The sequence below is a fragment of the Hippocampus comes genome, unplaced genomic scaffold, assembly GCF_001891065.2.
Source record: "Hippocampus comes isolate QL1 unplaced genomic scaffold, H_comes_QL1_v1.1 scaffold261, whole genome shotgun sequence".
NCBI classification, from domain to species: Eukaryota; Metazoa; Chordata; class Actinopteri; order Syngnathiformes; family Syngnathidae; genus Hippocampus; species Hippocampus comes.
Window position 1 is genome coordinate 1,750,950 of NW_017805824.1, and position 19,591 is coordinate 1,770,540.

At 41.6% G+C, this 19,591-nt stretch overlaps 3 long non-coding RNA genes across 3 annotated transcripts in view; 1 reads left to right on the plus strand and 2 right to left on the minus strand.

Moving 5' to 3' along the window:
* LOC109525702 (uncharacterized) overlaps positions 1–3,500 on the minus strand; it is a 16,001-nt gene extending 12,501 nt beyond the window's left edge. Inside the window, exon 1 of the long non-coding RNA XR_002170198.1 lies at positions 3,484–3,500. This is a non-coding gene — a long non-coding RNA (uncharacterized LOC109525702). The remainder of the gene's footprint in view (positions 1–3,483) is intronic.
* LOC109525701 (uncharacterized) overlaps positions 1–8,563 on the plus strand; it is a 39,630-nt gene extending 31,067 nt beyond the window's left edge. The window contains exon 4 of the long non-coding RNA XR_002170197.1: positions 6,921–8,563. This is a non-coding gene — a long non-coding RNA (uncharacterized LOC109525701). The remainder of the gene's footprint in view (positions 1–6,920) is intronic.
* Positions 8,564–17,673: 9,110 nt separating this feature from the next.
* On the minus strand, positions 17,674–19,139 carry LOC109525789 (uncharacterized). The gene is made up of 4 exons (XR_002170207.1): positions 19,039–19,139; positions 18,263–18,477; positions 17,989–18,183; positions 17,674–17,719 (listed from the first exon to the last, which is right to left on the minus strand). It is a non-coding gene; the product is annotated as an uncharacterized LOC109525789 (long non-coding RNA).
* Positions 19,140–19,591: the final 452 nt, after the last annotated feature.

Here is a 19,591-nt window from a genome sequence, read left to right on the forward strand (position 1 = left end):
ACCAATTACTTGTTAAGGTTTTGTGCCTTTGTACAGTCAGTGGGATCAGTTGCAATGCATATATGTGAATGATAAAAGTAAATTGCACATTTGTCTAAGGAAATCTTAGGTGCTTCATGAAATGTTTTGTAAAAGATATGTTCATTAAATTTCAACATTTTCCGACTGTTCTTGTGCATCTTTAGACCAAAACAAAGGAAAGACATGTTATTTGGGTTATTTCTAGCAGAGTATGGTATAATTTTTAATGATCCGGCCCACTTGACATCTACCGAGGCCGTATGTGGCCCACAATGTGAAATGAGTTTGACACCCCTGGCCAAGAAAGCAAAATGACAAAACGACACGATCTCTTTGTGCAACTCGTCTTCAATCGAAAACGAAGTTGGCTTTGCAAACTATCTCCTGATCTCAGGATGGCATTCTGAAGGCAGGCAGTAGGAAATACTGGCGTGGTCGATGGGTTATGGGTGAGGTTGGAGTGCCATCACATCGCCCACAAGAGACGCCAACCGTCTCACCAAATATGTTCTTTTTTTTTTAACCTTCAAAACCTCGTGTGGTCGGCTGCCTTTGATTACATATAAAATTTCGAAATTTTCGCAGCAGAATGGCCAAATGGTAAAAGACCTCGCGTGGTGATCAGGCGAACCGAGCTGTTAAGAAGTCTCATTTCAACAAGCCTGTTTTCATTATTCAGAGTTGAAGGAAGATTGTTCTTGGGTCCTCCGTGCCACAAGAGGGAGTAACTTGCTCATCGCCAGAGTCCACCTACGAGCACAGACCTGCAGGCAACACTTTTTGCTCTTCTTCCTGTTATTCGCAAGGTGCTGAAGTCAAACTTTGGGCCAGCCTGAAAAGTAGGAGACATTTACACTCGTTCAATGCACCATCATGACTACTTTTTTTTTCCCCTCCCCCAGGCAGCAGTAAACATGATTGGCTTCCTGCTCTCGAAAGACCCAACACAGAGTCAATCTCCCTGGCAAATTTCATGCCCAACACATCTTTGTCTGCACAAGAAATTGACTTGCGTGTAACTCACGGATGTCTTTCCTCTCAGGTCAACACACCTGTCCCACGTTCTTCTCAAGAGCTGACCACTTCGCCGACCAGCAACAAGCAGATTGCCATCCAACTTGCAACTTTTTCCTCTGCTTTTGTGATTGTCTAATCTGCAAAAGAAATAAAGCTTGATTAGAAAGAACACTTCAACTCAACTTCATTTTTAAACACATCACCACAATCTGACTTTTAAAAAATAATAATTTAAACACAATTATTTTTAGTTTTTTCCTAAACTTTTTTCTGAATTTTTTTTCAAAAAATTTTTCCAAAAATTTTTTTTTCCTGGATTTTTTTTTCCAGGCAGAAAAATCCAGGAAAGTGGGTGTGGCCTGGCTGGAATGATGGCTGATGATTCGCTGATAGCTACGAAAGTGGGTTGAGCATGACGATAACATGCTGTGATTGGTGGAAAGGGGGGGGGGGAATGGTTATGCAAATTAGGCGTTCTCTGATTGGCGGGCGCTTTAGGGCATAATTATGCAAATTTGGAACAATCTGATTGGTCAGAACTTGGAAAGTGGGCATGGTTATGCAAATTAGGGTTAGGGTTATGCAAATGAGGGGTCTCACCGCGATTGGTGGATGTCAAATTGGGTGTGGTTTGGGGCGGGCATTGCAGCACTTTTTCAAAGTCCCACTTGAGTCTTGAGCTCAGACTTGCACTTGGGTCACATCAGAAAGTCTTTTCACTGTTCCCGACGGTTTCACATGACCCAAAAGCTCGATTCCTGGAGTTTCGAGTCATGTGGAGACCAACGGGAACAGTGAAAAGACTGTCTGATGTGACTGAAGCACAAGTCTGAGCTCAAGACGTCAGTCTTTGAAAAGGCTTCAAGTGAGTTGAGGATGGATTTGGCCATGATAGGCAAAGACTCGAATTCAAGTTGAACAATTTATTGGACAGAAAAGCGAACATGACAATGTAAAAGCATTTGACCAGTCAATCTTTGTGTGGGCCAGTTCAAGTTGCACGCACACAAACACTGACGAAAGTTCTGAAATGGGAGCATGTGCTTGACCAGCTCATGCGTGATGTCACTGACATCTCATGACACACCAAGGGGGACATGAGCACGTCCGACTTCTCTCACTGAGACAAAAACTAACTGCCGTGTACTCCACAACAACATGAGGCGGAGAAAAAATGTAGTGTGTTTCTGATAACCCAACCGACTGAGAATTTCTTTGTCGAAAAAAAACTTTACGGTCGGCATTTTTTTCAAACAACCCTCGACATTTTTGTGTAGAGGATTTACATCGGTGCAAACTCTCGCGATATTCACGTTGAGCGCGTGCATCGTTTGCCCTGTCGTCTGTCAACAACATTGAATCATGGCGGGGGCCGCGATCTCTGATAGTTTAAACCGCGTTTTCTGTGTTACAGTCGCATACTCGCACCGTAATCTTCAGAAAATAGACTTCACCTTTAAAATTGCATACCTATCTTTGTGTATATACACGCCCATGTGTGTATGTGTATATATATATATATATATATATATATATATATGCATACATAGACACATTTTTAAACTAACTTGGTCCACCTCAAGGTTTCAAAACATATTCCAGAAGTGCTTGATGATGTGTTTGGGTTGTCAAAGTGTAGTTGACACTGTTGTGCAGTACACGAAGCAGAAGTTTAAGTTGAGTGAGAGACAGGCGGGCGGGCTGGCGCACTCACCTCCACCTTGTGGTGCAACGTGACATCAGACATCAGCTCTTCAAGCACACCACACAGCTCAGTACTCACGCGTATCCAAATGCAGATTGGCGTCCCTTCCGCATGTCCTCCGAGTCTGGCGGCTGCGCTTTTGGCCCAGTAACCTGACTAATCTGGTCAGGCAGAAAAACAAAAGTGGAAAGTCACACACTGTAGTCCATAAAAAAGTTGTTTCTTTTTTTCTTTTTAATTTGAGTCATTATTCGTAAAGTGGCAGACTTTTACTTTCAACCCGTCCATTTCCAAACGTGCCCGCACTCGCAATGCATCTGCACTCGCGGCTCTCTCCCCACACCTAAAGTACAATGAGCAACCTCCTTTCGAAAAACAAATGAACAAAGTCACGGGTGCATTTGTGGGAATAGTTTTGAAACAAATCTGCCCCCCCTGATGTGAAGCCATCACACTTCCACTGCTGATAGCAGCTTTGGTGTGGAAAACATACGGTGTGGAAAACATACAGAATAGTATTCAAGTCAAACGCTGTTCGCGATTGCTTTTTGATTGACAGCTGAGGTCTAATTGTCGGCGGCGTGCTCGCTCACTGCCCCATTTGCTGACGTTGTTTGTTACGTTGAGTCACAAGAACAAAATTAAAGGAGCAACGTGTCATAATAACTCTCCCCAATTGTCTACATCTATACACTCAGAGATAAACTGCGAAGTCAGTTTAAAATGTTAAAATTACTCACTGAGAACAGGGCTTAAGTGGACAGCGGAAAAACTTGCTCATTGAACCGGATGCGGTACCGTTCTTGTGCTTGTACTTATTCTTCTTCTTGGTGAATTGGATGTCTTTAGTTCATATCGCCCCCTACTGTCCGGGAAACCAATCTGTCCCGTCAGAGAGGGTGTTCTCAAAGACAGGACAAATTGAAGTGTTCCAAGTTCAAGTATTTAGTTTTGTTGACTGCAAATTTAAAATAAAGCAAGGAGTAGCTTATGTTTGTTTTGTTCACTGCTGATGTTGCAGTTAATACTCACTATTTTTGTTATGATGCAGCATGTTTGATTGTTGTTGTTTGAAGTTTAATTTTGTTGCTTGTTTATTGTTTGGAGCCTTTTTAATGTTCAATAAAATAAGTAAAAAGCCATTTCTTTGCTTGATAATTGTTGCTATTTGCAGTCAGTAGAGTGCAATATTTAGTTCACCAAGTCATTTATCAAAATGTATGCTAAATTTGTCATGAATATTTAAAAGAAAAGCTAAAGTTAAAAGAGCCGTTTCAGAGCCAAAAAGAGCCGGCTCTTTTCACTGACCCGATCCAAATGAACCGGATGACTGAAAAGAGCCAAAAATCCCATCGCTATACCCCAATATTAATAGGTGAGCCATGGGTTGGGGTCACTGTTATTTTCTATGAATGGTGTACAAGTGATTATTTGAACATTGAAACTGTCATTATTTTCCTATAATCCATCCGTCCATCCGTTTTCCGATCTGCTCTATCCTCACAAGGGTCACGGAGGGTCCTGGAGCCTATCGCAGCTGTCTTGGGTCAGTAGACGGGGGGCACCCTGAACCCATTACCCATTGCCAGCCAATCGCAGGGCACACAGAGACAAACAACCATCTGCACTCACACTCACACCTCGGGACAATTTAGAGTTTTCAGTCAGGCTGCCATGCATGTTTTTGGAATGTGGGCAGAAACCGGAGTACCCGGAGAAAACCCACGCAGGCACGGGGAGAACATGCGAATTCCACACAGGAAGGCCGGAGCTGGGATTGAACCCGGTACCTCTGCACTGTGAGGTTGACGCGCTAACCACTCGTCCACCGGGCCTCCTTTTCCTCTAATCACATGTAATAATAATAATGATTTAAGTCAGGGCAGGACTTGTTGTTGTTTCAAAAGCGTGTATCAAACTGCTCGGCCTTCGCACTAATCAGTAGACAACAAGTATGATGAGCCACCTTGGTTCTAGGATGGGGTGAACATTGGCATGAGGCAGAACAGAACCAGATCCCCAGTCAATGGAATGGCCTCAAAGGTTGACGGTTCGAAATTAGATTGGGACCTTGATTCTGGGCAAGATCTTCAAAATATTCCACAGTAATTATGAGCAGGGCCCGGGGTGATTGCTGTTGGGGTGGCGAGGGAGGGGAGCTCGTGGCAGCGTGCCATGCGGTCACCCCCATCATCTCATCACATGAAAAGACTCTAATTAACTTCAACACCAGATCAGAATGCAATCAACAGAATCACAGAGGAAATTAGTTTGTGGGGGGGGTTTGTTTGTCTGTGGCATTCATAAGCAAGGCGTTAAAATGTATACTTGCCTCTTGTTTTTAATTAACATTTTGTGCTTAGAAGGCGTATTAATAGTATCCCGTAATGAGCTTTGTTGAAAAGGAGCCAACAGAGGACAAAGGGCAACTTCCTCTTCTGTTTGTTGATGCGATCTTCTTTCTTCTAAGATCATTCCAATCGTAATCCGTATTTAACTCCTCATTCAGTAGGAACGTCACCTCCACCACCTCCCCCCCTATTGGGGGACGAGCACATTATACGGGCAATCCTTTCTTCATTATCACAAGTGGTAATGAGATCGTTCTTGATGAGGTCGTATCATCTTCATATTAGTGAGAAATTGTTTCAAATCCTCATGTTGTCCTTAGCCATGTTGCACAAGATAAAACAAAACATATTCATTACATTTATAATCCAACTTCAATCCTGGTGGATATTCAACACAGACACCTAAAATTAACATAGCACCAGCATGTGCAATTTAATAGGATGGTTCCCACAACTCTTGCGTGACTGCAAACAGTACAGAAATGGTGCGACCTTTTCACTTCAGGCTTTTGGCAAACATATCCAGCACGTCTTTCTCCATTATTTTATGTATTAGTTCAAATTGATAATATGCACTAATCAGTGCTCAGGATTCTGTCAGCAATGATCGTGAAGACATTTAGAGTAGTGGTTCAACATGTTTTTTTTAATTGTAGGTAGCGCAGGCACACGGCTGCAATCATGCTGTCAAATCATTATCTTGAAATGCTGATTATTTCGGCATAGAAGTGCTCACTAAACGCAGATTTAGTCAGATTTGTGAATGACATTTGAGCTCCTTTTGCATTCGTAGAATAGGTTTTAGTTCTTTGAGTTGAGCATTTTGATTTATTTAAATTCTTTTTTCAGTGCATCAATTGTGACCACCCCGCGTCCCCTTATTCATGGGCCATGCTATCATTTGTTGCAATAGTTTTGTTCACCCAGTTTCATAAAACAGAACCTTGGGCCCAATGCAGGAAAAATACTCCTGCTGCCTCTCTGTCCACGTCTCGAAAAATGTATTTTACTTAGAGCATTTTAAAAAATCATTTTAACAGCTGCCGTTTTTTTTTTTTTTTTTTTATTTTACTTAGAGCATTTTCGAAATCATTTTAACAGCTGCCGTTTTTGTTTTTTTTTGCTGGTTTATTTATTTCCCCTTCCATTTGACTGGTCACGCATTTGTTTTCCACAAAGTCCTTGCATGTCATAAATTGCACCATCCTGAAACATCCTTGTTGAGAATTTTGGACTTTCCTAAGAGAGGTTTAATGTGCTTTCGAGCTGAAAGGTGAATAATGCGTCTCATAGTGCTGCTGTTCTTACCATTAAAATGCAACTCGTGTTATCTACAGAATACTTATGAGTACCAGAGAAATTGTTTGTGATGTAATTTATTTATGTTGCTCTTTTCAATTATTCATATGTTTATTTATTCATGGAAGAAGTCACTGAAATCTGAAATTGGAGAATGCATTTTTGCTGAAGGGCGCTTGGCCCCACTCTATCTTGCCAGACACAAAAAAAAAAAAAATAGTGCGAGGTGGGTTTTAGGCTTTTTAGTAATTGCTTCATGTAGTATTTACTTAAACTCACCAGATAATGGCTTGCTGAAGAAGGAAAGCGTTTACAAGCGACAAGAGAGCTGAAGACTGTCGGCTGTCTATGGTTCTATTTATGCTTTCAAATCTTCCTCTTGTTCTTGTCCAAATGTTGTGGAAAACCTGGTCATGGTTGAACAGTCAGCCATGACAAATTTGAGGAAAGAAGTCAATTGTCCAGGAAAATCGATCGACCTTAGAAATGACTTCACCCTTATATATCCAATACCGTATCCCTTTCAGGGTCACGGGTGAGCCGGAACATATCCCAGGCCAGCTGACTTCAGGCGAAAGGCAGACGACACCAAGGACTGCACAACCACTCATTTACATATTGACACCGTCATTGGGAAGGTAAGTGAAGTCATGCTGCCAGCACCAAACTAAGATGAGTGGACCACATCTACCATTAATGAGTATGAAATAATTTCAACATTCTCCTATTTTTGTTCTGGTAATGAGAGCAAACAGTGAGGCTGTAACTTTGCACACTCAACAAAAACTGGTCAATTCACATGCAGTTTGTGGTTTATCAATGTCTGACTATTTGAATTTGTGTCAACAGTGAACACACTTCCCTAAATACCATCACCTAGTTTGAGACATGCTTTACGTTGACTTTTTTTTTCTTCTATTTTTCAGGTTTTTTAATTTTTTTTTCCATAGCAATTAACTTTTTGCAATCTAAGATAATAATAAAAGCCAGGTAATGATAGCGCTCAGAGTATAAACACTGTTCATTGTTAAATTGACATATTCACCATCTCACTTTTTTTTTTTTTTTTTTGCTTTCCATTACTCAGTTTTTGTGCTAAGACCCAAGCCCTGTCTACTGTAAAACTATTGCTTTGGCATCATCTTGTAGCATCTTGGTGCCGAGGCACTGTAATCAAGTGAGGGGAAATGCTTCATTTAGTCCGGCAATAGCCCTCCCTGTCAAATAAGAAAGAGTATTGCTATATGTCATCTATGGGCAACTCTAAAATATCTTGGGAGGGGGTGTCGATTACTCTTGGATTTTTGCTTTTCCGCAAATAGCGGAAATAAAATAAAAAGGAAAAAAATCCTTTCTGCCATGATAGGTAAAAGTACTATATCACATATAAAAGGGTAAATTTGTCAAGGCAATATCATACCAATCCATAACATGAAACTAATGAATAGAATGTTGAACTTATTTTTTGTTTTGTGTTTCACCAGCCTTAAGTGACACATCTAACGAAAAACCTGTCCAGCATATAGATTGGAAGAGAATACTAAAATGTATACATACTACACCCACGACATACTACAAGGGCTACAATTTTGATAAATATTTGACAGTGGTCAAGGGAGGTTCAATAAAAATCATTTAAATCCCCCTCTTATGTGTAGCACCTCCTCTCGAGTTAGTCGTCGTTTCGTTTATTATTACAGCCTGTCACTGTCTAATGAATTATGGTGTTGTGGGTGTCATGACAGCTGATCAAGGGTGTTGCAATCTCCTCTTTCAAGGTGTCAATAAACAGCACAGCCTGCAAGCAGTATGGCATGACAATTTGTATTGTTCTGCGGGCATAGTACATTTATTTTCATCTTGATCCACCTGGATCGCTTTACAATATACTGTAGTTCTTTTTAATTAGCTCAGATTGATTAAAATCCATCGATTCTGCAGCCTTATTTACATTCACCCTGTCCGACACTCTTCGTCCTTATTTTTCACAATTAATTGAAGAGCACGGCAGTTTGGAGGGCGAGGCACCGGTGACAATTAGTAATCAAAGCGGCGGTTGAAATTATTTATGGAGGCAAAGTGACAAGTTTTTGATGAGTGTGTTCTGCCTTGTGCGTTGATGGATACTTGACAGTGGAGCTGCTGACTTCAAGTGCCACAAGATGAAAGATTCAACTGGGCTTTTGTTTTGTTTTAGCCAGTTCAAAGCAAGCCAACGGTCACCCCCTTCCTCCCCCACCTTCTCCCGCCACTGACCTTGGCTGCATGTGCATTTATAAGCACGCATGCATGCATGCATGACTGTGTGCTTGCATCATTCCGAACCTAGAGGGTTGATTAATTTTGATTGATGACTCCATTTATCTTTGGAATAACAATTCTCTATTACCCTTCAACGCCATGTCTGCAGCCATCACGGCCCGGTATGAAAGTGATATGACAAACAAAATGAGAAATTTGCTATTTGACAAGGAGCTTGATAAAATGGTTTCATAGTTGGTCTTGATGCATGGAAATGTTATGCTAATGGCAGTTTAGTTGGAAATTAATCAGGAGACCAGATGTGGGAGAGAATTTTGACTTTCAATCTGACCTTCAAAAAAAAACACTTTTGTGGTTCCATTGATGGCGAAAATACAGTTAACCCAAAAAATGTTTTACCCATTCTGTAAATAAAAACGTTTTAGAACATTTAAAAAATGTTTTAGCCATGCCCCAAATGGGTGAAAACAGTTCAATAAAGACCCATTCTCCACTGTTTTTAGTCTTTGAACAGTTCGACGATGTATTTACAAACAAATATCCGAATCCGCTTCACAGGGTCTTTAATACAGTTACAAAATAGAGGAAACAAACAAAAAAACGTGTATTAAATGAGAAGAGGTAGAAGAGGTTACTCTCTAACTTCACTTCCCCCAATATTCCTCACCCTTATTCGCCCTCTTGCTAACTCTGAATGTCATCACAAATAGCCACGGGGTATCGTCTGTGTGATGGGATGAGGAGAAAAAAATATCCACTTCAAATATTTGACACTGCAGCTTAGCACTGACCGATGCAGTAATGTAACGTGTGCTGCCATATTGCAAGTTGCCATTTTATGACTGACACTACAACTCCTCACACATGCATGTGGAAGTCACCTCATGAAAATACCTCTATTTTGATGTATGTTTTCTTTAGTTAACCTATTCTTCTATACAAATTTTGTCTTTTCCATGCATTTTTTTAATATCGGGAAGACAATACACAAACACAGGAGTCCAATTTTTTTTTCTGGATAAATCAACATTCAACTTAAAATAATTGGTAATTTACTAGAAAAGTACTGCGCACTTTCCTCTGCCAAATATTCAAATGTATACTCTCTGAGCGTTTGTAACCCTTCCTGTCTAAAGCTTGCAAGTTGTCATTAGAGAGAGTCACTATCAAATGGTGCTAATTTTGTGCAGCGTAATTAGCCCGAACCCTTAATGAGTTTGCAAATTGAAAGAAAGCAAGTCTAATGATCTTCTCTCCTCTGGGATGAAGAGAATAAATAAAAGGATACAGTGTTTGTTTTAGTTTGTTTTCCACCGTGTTACAGGTCTCTGATTTTTTTTTTCCACCCCAGGAGACATCTGGTAAACCATTCCTTATTTTTATAATGAATCATCAGCCAGAGGGAAAAACAATATTATCCAGTCTGTAATATTGTACTCTGGAGTCTAATAATCTAATGTACACCCAAGTCTCCGTCATTAAAGTGCCATTGGCGCTCTGGGAGATGGGAGGTGCACATCTGGCCGCCTCACAATCACAAAGCTGCTTTCAGTTTCTTTTGTTGCGAACTCCCTGATGCAAGGACACACACAAGCACAAGCAGATGCTGCCTTTACAAAGCTAATCAGACTCAAAATCATCTCGATTGGCCACATACGTTACTGTGCATGTCACTAGTTACAAACAAGGAGGTGAATGACAACAATTATTTACAATAATGTGAAAAAAGTCGAGTCAAAGGCCTTGTTGAGACTGTCAGCCAAATGTTTAGATTTTTAGCCCATCCACATTGAACCCAGATGGCTCTTTTGTTGTCTGAACAGTAACACAGCACGAGATGGATTGAAACCACATTTGGGAGCTACTGTCATCTCGCATTGGGACAGGATGCATCTCAGTCTGAACAGCTCCAAACACACCAAACGGATTTGACTGTTCATGATGTCAGACGCGACGCAGGACCCAATGGGCCAGACCAGGGAGCGCCAATCAGGGACGTACTGCGACCAAAATTCAGCCAAGGAATATTTTGAATGGGAGCCATCACGCAAGAACACGTAATTGTTGATGGACTGGAGGTGGTTTTTCGGGGGGTGGATGGTGCAAATGGCGGCAGTCAAACGCGTAAATGTATTTGTCGCCAGGACAAGACGGAGTGGGGGGGGGGGCGTGAAAGTGTGGAGCAGTGACGTCAAACACTACACGTGCTGAACTACGCCGCAGGTCGTTGACGCAGCAGTTGCAAATGCTGCATTCGAGGAAGGCGAGTGGTCGGATTTATCTCATTCGGATTGTCCTGGTTCCGACCTCAAAGCGTTCGAGGTGAATATAAACAACAAAGATGGTTATTTGTTGTTCACAATACATTTTAACCTCCAGAAAACCTTCATAATTTCTCTCATTTATGCAAATAAAGCTAGATGTTATCTTCAAAGCATTTCATTCATTTCACCAAATAATGTAGGAAGATAATGGCATATATTCACACAGTCATTGCAAATCATGTTGTGTTATGTGAAGTTATGTCCAATAGCTAAATTAATGTAATAATAAATAAAGAGAGATCAATAATGTATGTTTCGAATCTTGTCAGTTATGTTTTGCCATTCATGGGAGCTCCGCTGTATTTTACAGAGCACTTTAAAACAACCACCGCTGTACATGGAGCAAAAATAATTCAGACAACAACAAACAAATTAACGGATGTCACATTGAAGTCGGTTCGCAACTCGGACCTCGCAGTTCAAAAATCCAACTTCCCATTTTTCTCGAATGCAACATTGGTTACGAATCCAATCTGAAGTCGTTTGCTGACATTAGGATTTAAAGAGTGAGTCCACCCCCCTTGTGATTACATTTTTTCAGACGAGTCGGTAGACGAGACACTTTTGAAATGAGAGTTGTGAGAATGTTTGTGTTTGTCATCATGGTTAAAGCGAACAGTGTGAGTTTGTCTTTGCCATTATTATGTACACTGTTGTGTACATACCGCCCTATTGAACCAGATTGGACTTTGAATCCAGCGTGGCCAATCAGCCCTTTGTGATTTGGTTGCTTATCAAGAGAAAGGGCTTGTACTGATTCTCCTTGATCAGCTGTTGTGGCTTCCTCACAGCAGGGGAACGGGGTAATAAAATGTTCCAAAATAAAAGCAGCACCTGCCATTAAGGAATCCTGTCGAGAAGTTGAGATGCGTTCAGTCGTTCAAGGAGTATTTTTGGTCTTACTAAGTGTTTCGACAACAAGATTGAGAAAAAGAGGAATTGATGTTTTGCTAAAGTGGCAGGTTACTGTATATTGTGTCTGAGAGTGTGCCTGGAAGATTGCTGAGCATATATTTATAGCGTTGTGGATTTATTTTGTTCTTTCGGACAAAAAGGACATTGATGGGGTGTAGTCACGTTGCATCTGTGTTTTGATGGATTGCAATGGGGAACGTAACTTTTGTCTATAATTTGAAGTGTGGGTTGTTGCTCCATGAAGACGTCCACGCTCAAACAAACACAAATCTCATCGTTCTCATGTTTTGTGCGATAGAATCTGTAAAAAAAAAAAAAAAACATCCACGCTCAAACAAACACAAATCTCATCGTTCTTATGTTTTGTGCGATAGAAACTGTAAAAAAAAAAAAAAAAAAAACTCTTTGCAGGGTTTTTTTTTCTTCATATTTTCTCACACTCCTTTGCGCTATGTTTGTACTAATGTGAAGGTCCAGTGTCTCTCTTGGCTGTCTGAACTCTGGTCCTCTCCATGTTGAGAGCATAAGTATCCGTATGTCAAGAGGCACTCTGTCAACTTGTTGGATGGCAAAATCAAAGCTTGCTTTCGAAGCGGTAATTCTCAAATAAATCATTCTCACCATCTTGTTATACTACTTCTCATAGACATAAGTATGCATAATTGTCTTTAGTCTCTACTGTATGTGGTTTGTTTTGCATACTGAATACAAGCCATAACAAGGGTCTCGACACGAACTTTTGGACTGGTCGCACTGGTGTGACCACAGTATGTTCGTCTCAATTGGCACACCGTGAATGAATATTTGTAAAATATTTTTCTGTAACAACAAACGTTTGAAACATAACTTAGATCATCAGCAAAAGAACCCCATTCCGAAAGTGAAGCGGTGGCAGCATCATGCTTTTGGGCTGTTTTTTTCTTCAGATGTATTGGGAAAAGGTGGAAGGAATTAGGAACAGTTTGAAACACTAGTCACTGTTAGCACAAACCCTTCAGGCTTCTGCGAGAAAGCGATAAATGCCAGGGGAAACGAACAACAAAAAATTATTTCAAAGTTATTCAGAAGCACTTTCAATAGTGGCAGGTGTTTTTTTTTTTTTTACATTTACATACCCAGTGTTGCTGCGCATAATATTCCGCCGTGCCAATACAACTGCCCATCAGCTGCCAGGCCATGGCATGTTAAGTCGGTACCCCCAACAGTGACTAATAATTTGTTATGTCAATGCTTGTCGTGCCCGTTTGCCTGAATGGAGTCGACTGTGGTGATCCATCAGGCCCGACGTCACCTCAAGTGGTTGCGTGTCGGTGGGGCGAACACGCCCTGCACGTGTGATTTACTGGCTGCCCGTCGTGGCGCTTGCCCCTCGCCTCTTAGCCTCGCCATGCAGCTCACTCCCCTCCCTTGCTTTCCTCAGCTTTCCTCGCAGACCGGATTGATTACCGTCGCGGCTGGCTCATGACACTCACCATCTTTTGGCAACCTTTTAGTGCCATTTTATAGATGTTTAGCGCACCTCATTTGGCTATTTATACATCTGTAAGTGGCCATGAAACATAGATTTGTCTTGATGGGTGTCAGCGGCGGCACTGCGGAAGCTGAGCTCTCGCTGGCACGTCGTTATTTTAATGGTGTGAGATGAAGAGGCCACATGTCGGTAGTCATTTTCAAACATGCTTAAATGGTATTGTTTTTATTTTCATCAAATGGCCACACTCATATTTTACCGAGAGCAATAAGCCAGCTTCCGTTCATGAAGTGTTTATTGGTGCTGGGAGACGGAAATGGCGAGTGGAGCCCGGTGAACGTATACGCAACACGCACACCCATTGATATATTCTATGTGGATGTTTAAATTCTACCGAGAACAACAGTAACTTGCTGTGAAAGCTGTCATCCACGCGTATGCATATTCACAGGCAAGGTCTCACAGGTAATTAGGCGCTGGCACACGTTCAACGTGATGCGCGGCTTAATTGAATAGTTAATAACTCCAAGGAAGGGCTGCTCACATTGGAGGTGGCACCTGTCACCGAGCTGTTCTATCCCAGCCATCCACATTTTTTTCTGCTCTGCCTGGTTCAGAATGTCACTGTTGGTGCAAAGCCAAATTAGGGGCAGGCAAGCTGGGTGGGTGGTGAATAGCAGGTGGCTGGATGGCTGGAGGGTGAAGGGAGGCAGGTGCCCGCTCTGCCCTTCAATGAAGCTTCATCCGCACTTCCCCTCAGGCCTTTTCCATGGCCATGTGACAGGGAAGTGACTGTGTGTGTGTGTGTGTGTGTGTGTGTGTGTGTGTGTGTGTGTGTGTGTGTGTGTGTGTGTGTGTGTGCGTGTGTGTGTGCGTGTGTGTGTGTGTGTGTGTGTGTGTGCAGACATGCTTCATGGTAGGTACAGTGCCTGCTGCGTGTGTGTGTGTGTGCCTGTATGCATGTCATCCTGGCTCCCTCAGGCGTGAATATGAAGTGGGACTAGGGTGTCCACCCCAAAGCCAGGTAGACCATCAGTGTCATTAAAGGAGACTTTTTGTCCCTCGATAAAATAAACATACAGTCCAGTATATGTCTGACAGGATGGTCAGCAGGAGATTAGCGCTTGAGAGCGGCGTGCACATTCTTGGAGCCACAGCACCCAGCGGGTCGGCCGCCTTACTTATGTTAAATGAAGTCTCTTCATACAGTATGTATGAATTAAGCCATTATAAACCGGCTGGTGCTCTCCAACATTTTTTCGCTGCACAAGATTGTCATGAAAGACAAACTGCACACATTAAAACATAAAGAAGCGTATAATGAATATTTCTCACCACAACGGAGAATCAGCGGGTGTCCTCAATTTGGTCTCCGTGTGGTGAAGCACTTTTGAAGGCCTCATTGACTTAACAGCAGCCAACACAATATATTATGCACAGCCAGCTTGGAGCATGTGAATTATAATTTGTAAGAGATTTAAGTATAGAACTCCTGATATTTTCGGAGAAGTACAACTTTCTTTGTTTTGGCCATGCTGTACTGAAGTCTTTTCTATCGGGTCATTGAGTTTTTAGTCGTTTTAGTGTGTAGCGTTCATTTGCGGCCTCATTTCTCAAAATGGTGACAGAGAGAAGCATGGGAAAGAAGCACAGATGGAGTTTCCAGGGGATGCTTTGGCCTTTTTTTTTTAAAGAAAATACAGATGACAACATTTTAAAAATAAATGTATTATACAGTACTTATTTTGCTTATTTAAAAACAAGCTACAAAATATTTTGTTGGATAATGACATTTCCAGATACAGATGTGTTCCCCATTTTTCCTCTTCTATTGTATGCTTGTTATCAGATTTTCCTCTTTGCCATATCCTTCTGTGTTAATATTTGGCATATGTATTATGAAAAAGCCAAAGAAATAGTCAAACATTCGCTTTCATGACTTTGGAACTTGTTTAATGAACAAAAACAGTGAACCATTTGCCACTAAAGCTTCCTTTACTTTTCACTCGACTTTCTATTCAATTAATGAGAGAATGTTATGCCAAACTGTTAAGGGTGACATTGAATTTAATTTACAGGAAACCCCAAGAAAATGACACACAAGCCATATGTAACTTTCTCTCCTCTACGTATGCTTGTGTGGGCAAACTGATCAATGGGTGAATCATTTGCGAGAAACAATCTGGTGTTTAACTTAGCGGCTAAAGTGGGACGGGAGCATTTTAAGCAGCACCTTGGCAAAGGTCTCATGTTCATTCATCCACTGGGGCCCGTGGATGACCACCTGCCATCTGCCAATAGACATTAGGGAGGATTTAGTAATTAAGTGATAGGCTAAGGACTAAATTGGGTGTTTGAGGTCCCTACAGCCATGCAGATAGGGGATTCTAATTGCCCGGAATATTGATTACACGGTAAGGGGTGTGCACAGTCAATTCATGAGCTATCGATTAGCTGTTACTCCTCCTCACTTGTCAATGGAGGAGTATCCCTTCACCGCAGCCACAGTCAAGCGGCTTCTTTCACATGGCAATAGTATGCAGTAATATTCCCAGATTCTCATAATACTGCATATGGAGCCATTTGTGAGGCCATCTTAGAGATATTACAGACTCCTCCACTCATGTAAACAAACATTTTTGAAATGCCAGCAAAAACGATTGTGACATATCGTCTACTCAGCAAAACAATATTGGAGATTCTGAATGATCTGAGGGCTAATGTGGCCAGTGACAAGAAGGAGTCATGCAATATCAACAAGGACAAAACTGTTTTCAGCTCTATATTTTCATGCATCGGACTCATTTTAGTGCACTGTAACTGTCCTCCCGCAGAGTAGTTTTTCGGGCAGGTTGTCCAATGTTTTTAACGCAATGTTACACAAGTAGGGCACATAGTTACCTCACACCCATCTGAGTTAAATCAAACAAATCACGGCTTTTATGCAGTTGCTGCTTCCCCAAAATTAGCAGAGCAATTGATTTTAAGTAATAGTTTTGTTCGTCTGCTTCTCGAGCACTTCCAATTCCATCACTTCAAACTTGGTTTTGTGCTCGCGGTGCTCTCCTAAGGTCATGATCGTATAGTGGTTAGTACCATGCGTTGTGGCCGCAGCAATCCAGGTTCGAGTCCTGGCGGCCCTGTGGTTAGCGCGTCGACCTCACAATGCAGAGGTACCGGGTTCGATTCTAGTTCCGGCCTTCCTGTATGGAGTTTGCATGTTCTCCCCATGCCTGCGTGGGTTTTCTCCGGGTACTCCGGTTTCCTCCCACATTCCAAAAACATGCATGGCAGGCTGTTTGAACGCTCAAAAAATTGTCCCTAGGTGTTAGTGTGAGCGCGGATGGTTGTTCGTCTCTGTGTGCCCTGCGATCGGGTGGCAACCGGTTCAGGGTGTCCCCCGCCTACTGCCCGAAGACGGCTGGGATAGGCTCCAGCACCCCCCATGACCCTTGTGAGGATAAGCAGATCAGAAAATGGATGGCTGGATGGTGCTCTCCCAATTGTTTTATTGTGACCAAAACCCTCTTTTAAATATTGGATACAAGTTGTCGGTGTTTCCTGTGCAAAACCATCAATACGGAGACGGCATGCCGAATGATGGTCCTTCTTGCCTACAATTCCCTAATAAAGTAGCCTTACAGATACAAACGGCTTTGCCATCCCAGGAGAAACGATTGTTAGTCTGAAGCACTACACATACTTGAACTTGCCACCAAAGAAGAATGGTCGTGTTTGACACGTTGCTTCAGAAAAGTGGGCAACTCTGGGCTCAAAGGGATTTCAGCGGCGTGTGAAGGTTTGCCACACAGAAGTCTCTAACCTGAGTCATTTAGAGCCTATTACAAAGCATCAATATATTGATCCAAACAAGTGTCTCGGTGTACTGCTCCGTAAACACACCGGCGCTGCTTTTATCTGCTTGAATCTTATCAGGATTCAAATCTTTTTCTCTTCAAGTCACTATTTATGGTCCTACAGATTTGGAGCGAAACATTTGAATGATTGCACCTTTAGTTTATGGGGGATTTCTTGGTAGGATTTAAGGCCTGACTGTTGGACAAATTGGGGTTTTTGTTTGACTTTCATGTTGAACATTGTGACATTTCGCCACTGCTGCATTTCTTATAGGATTTAAATTACTCAAATATTCCAAAGATTCAATATTCACATCTTTTGAGGATAGACTCTCATTACTTTTTGTGCTGTGTTTCCATGAGAACTATATGACAATTAAAATTAGTGAGATATGTTACCTTTCATGTCCTCTACAGTGGGAGCAAGAATTGGCTTCTTCGGGGGCTGCATGCGGTTGTAAGTGAGGGGGGCTTTCCCATTATTTTCCTCGATTATTCTGGGAAAACAAACGGTAAAAAATTGAATATCATACAGAGAGTCGTTTATTTCTGTAGTTCAATTTCAAAAAAAGTGATATTCATACAGATGTTTTAATCTTAAAAAAAGGATTGTAATGTCTTAAGATGCACCAACATATCACAGCATAGGCAAAACAACTACCGGTACTAGAATTTCGCACAGTGCGGCATTGGAAAGAAGATTTTAAATCACAATGGTTCTTTCTCCTTGTTAAATAAAAGGGGGGTGCGATGGGGGGTTACTTACTGGTGTATGTCATAAAGCGTGTGGGACACTTTATACACGACTTCCACCCCATGTTCTTTGGCTAGTGCGGCCACCTTCTGGTCACGGGATACGCTGTAAGGCTCTGCGTCAAACTCGTAGGTCAGCTTTGTTATTTTCCACTTTGTGAACAGTTTGGGGAACATGTCTTCCGGCTTGCCTCTCACAACAAACAACCTAAAAGATAGGGAAAGAAAAGACATCAGTGACTAAAATGACCTTTAGCATGATCATAGTGTTATTGCTGAATGTCTACCTAGAGTTGAGCAGTCTGAGGCTGCAGTCCAAGTCTTTGAGCGCCCCCAGCAGGAACCGCCAGCGGTTGATGCCCACCCATTTCTTGTCAAAGAGATGTGGATCGAGGATGAACACCGGATAGAGCTCTGTGCAGTCCCTCAGAGTCCATCAGCGCCGGGTTGTCGTGCAGCCGCAGCCCTTTACGGAACCAGTGGATGCATCTCTGACCCATTTCTGTAGACACGGGACAAAACGCTGTCAAACACTGTCAAAATACAGTGGGGATATTTTAAAAATGCGTCACTGTTATTATTGTAGTAACCACAACGTTAGGTACACCTGCAACATCAAAACAGATGCTGAATAGCATAAGGCTGAGTGTCTGTTATTTCTCAGTGTTATATACAAAACTGTAGAACTAATATTTTCAAAGTGTTTACGTTGTTTAGTAACATTTACATTTTATTAATTTAAACAAAAAAATAAATTAAAAGCAATAAATGCATTTCGGCAGCTTAAAGCAAATGTACAAGGTGGATCAGTAACTATTAAACAAATAGTTTTGTACGGCAGTTTAATCTGAGGTAAATATCTGGTTAATTTCATTTCTTTTTGTTTTATAGTTTCACCGACAAAAGTATGCAGTTTGATCAGTTGTTGTTGGTGTGAAGAAGAGTGCAGACGTCAAATATTAAACAGCATCAACTTGGGGAGTTAACGCCACTAAATTAATTTGTCAATGTGCACACAGACTGGCCCATGACAACAAACATAATGCAAAGTCAATGAATCTACCTGAAAACGTCTTTTATTCCGCTCAACCGATGCTTGTAGTTGCTAGATTTGTGTTTGGTAACAACCACGTTGAAGAGTTACGAAACAGGAAGCGTGCTAGCCAATCAGAGGAGGACAGAGGCGGGGCGTCAGAGATACCTACACGCGCTACATTATTTTTCATATTCCAAAAATTCCACAACCAAACCCCCATTCATTTTCAATAAGAGATTCCTGAATCCCATTCTAAATTTAAAATGTCCGGCTCTTTCAAATCACCTTGGGAACTTTTTATAACATTCTGAGAATTCCCACGTTGCCTAAATTTGACATTTTTCACAGTAAAACTTTCCACAATAAAATCCCCACATTATGACACATTGTACATCATTAGTCCCTCTTTTTGAGTTTTTTTTTCCTCAGGAACTACAGTACTCCCTTTCCCCAAATTCCCTAAATTGTCATTCAAAACATCCTAAATTAGGAGACTTTTAAAAACACGTTTAGATCAATGTGGCCGATTACACGCATTCCCACTTCAAAATGTTCAGTTACTTCAGCATGAATTGGAACT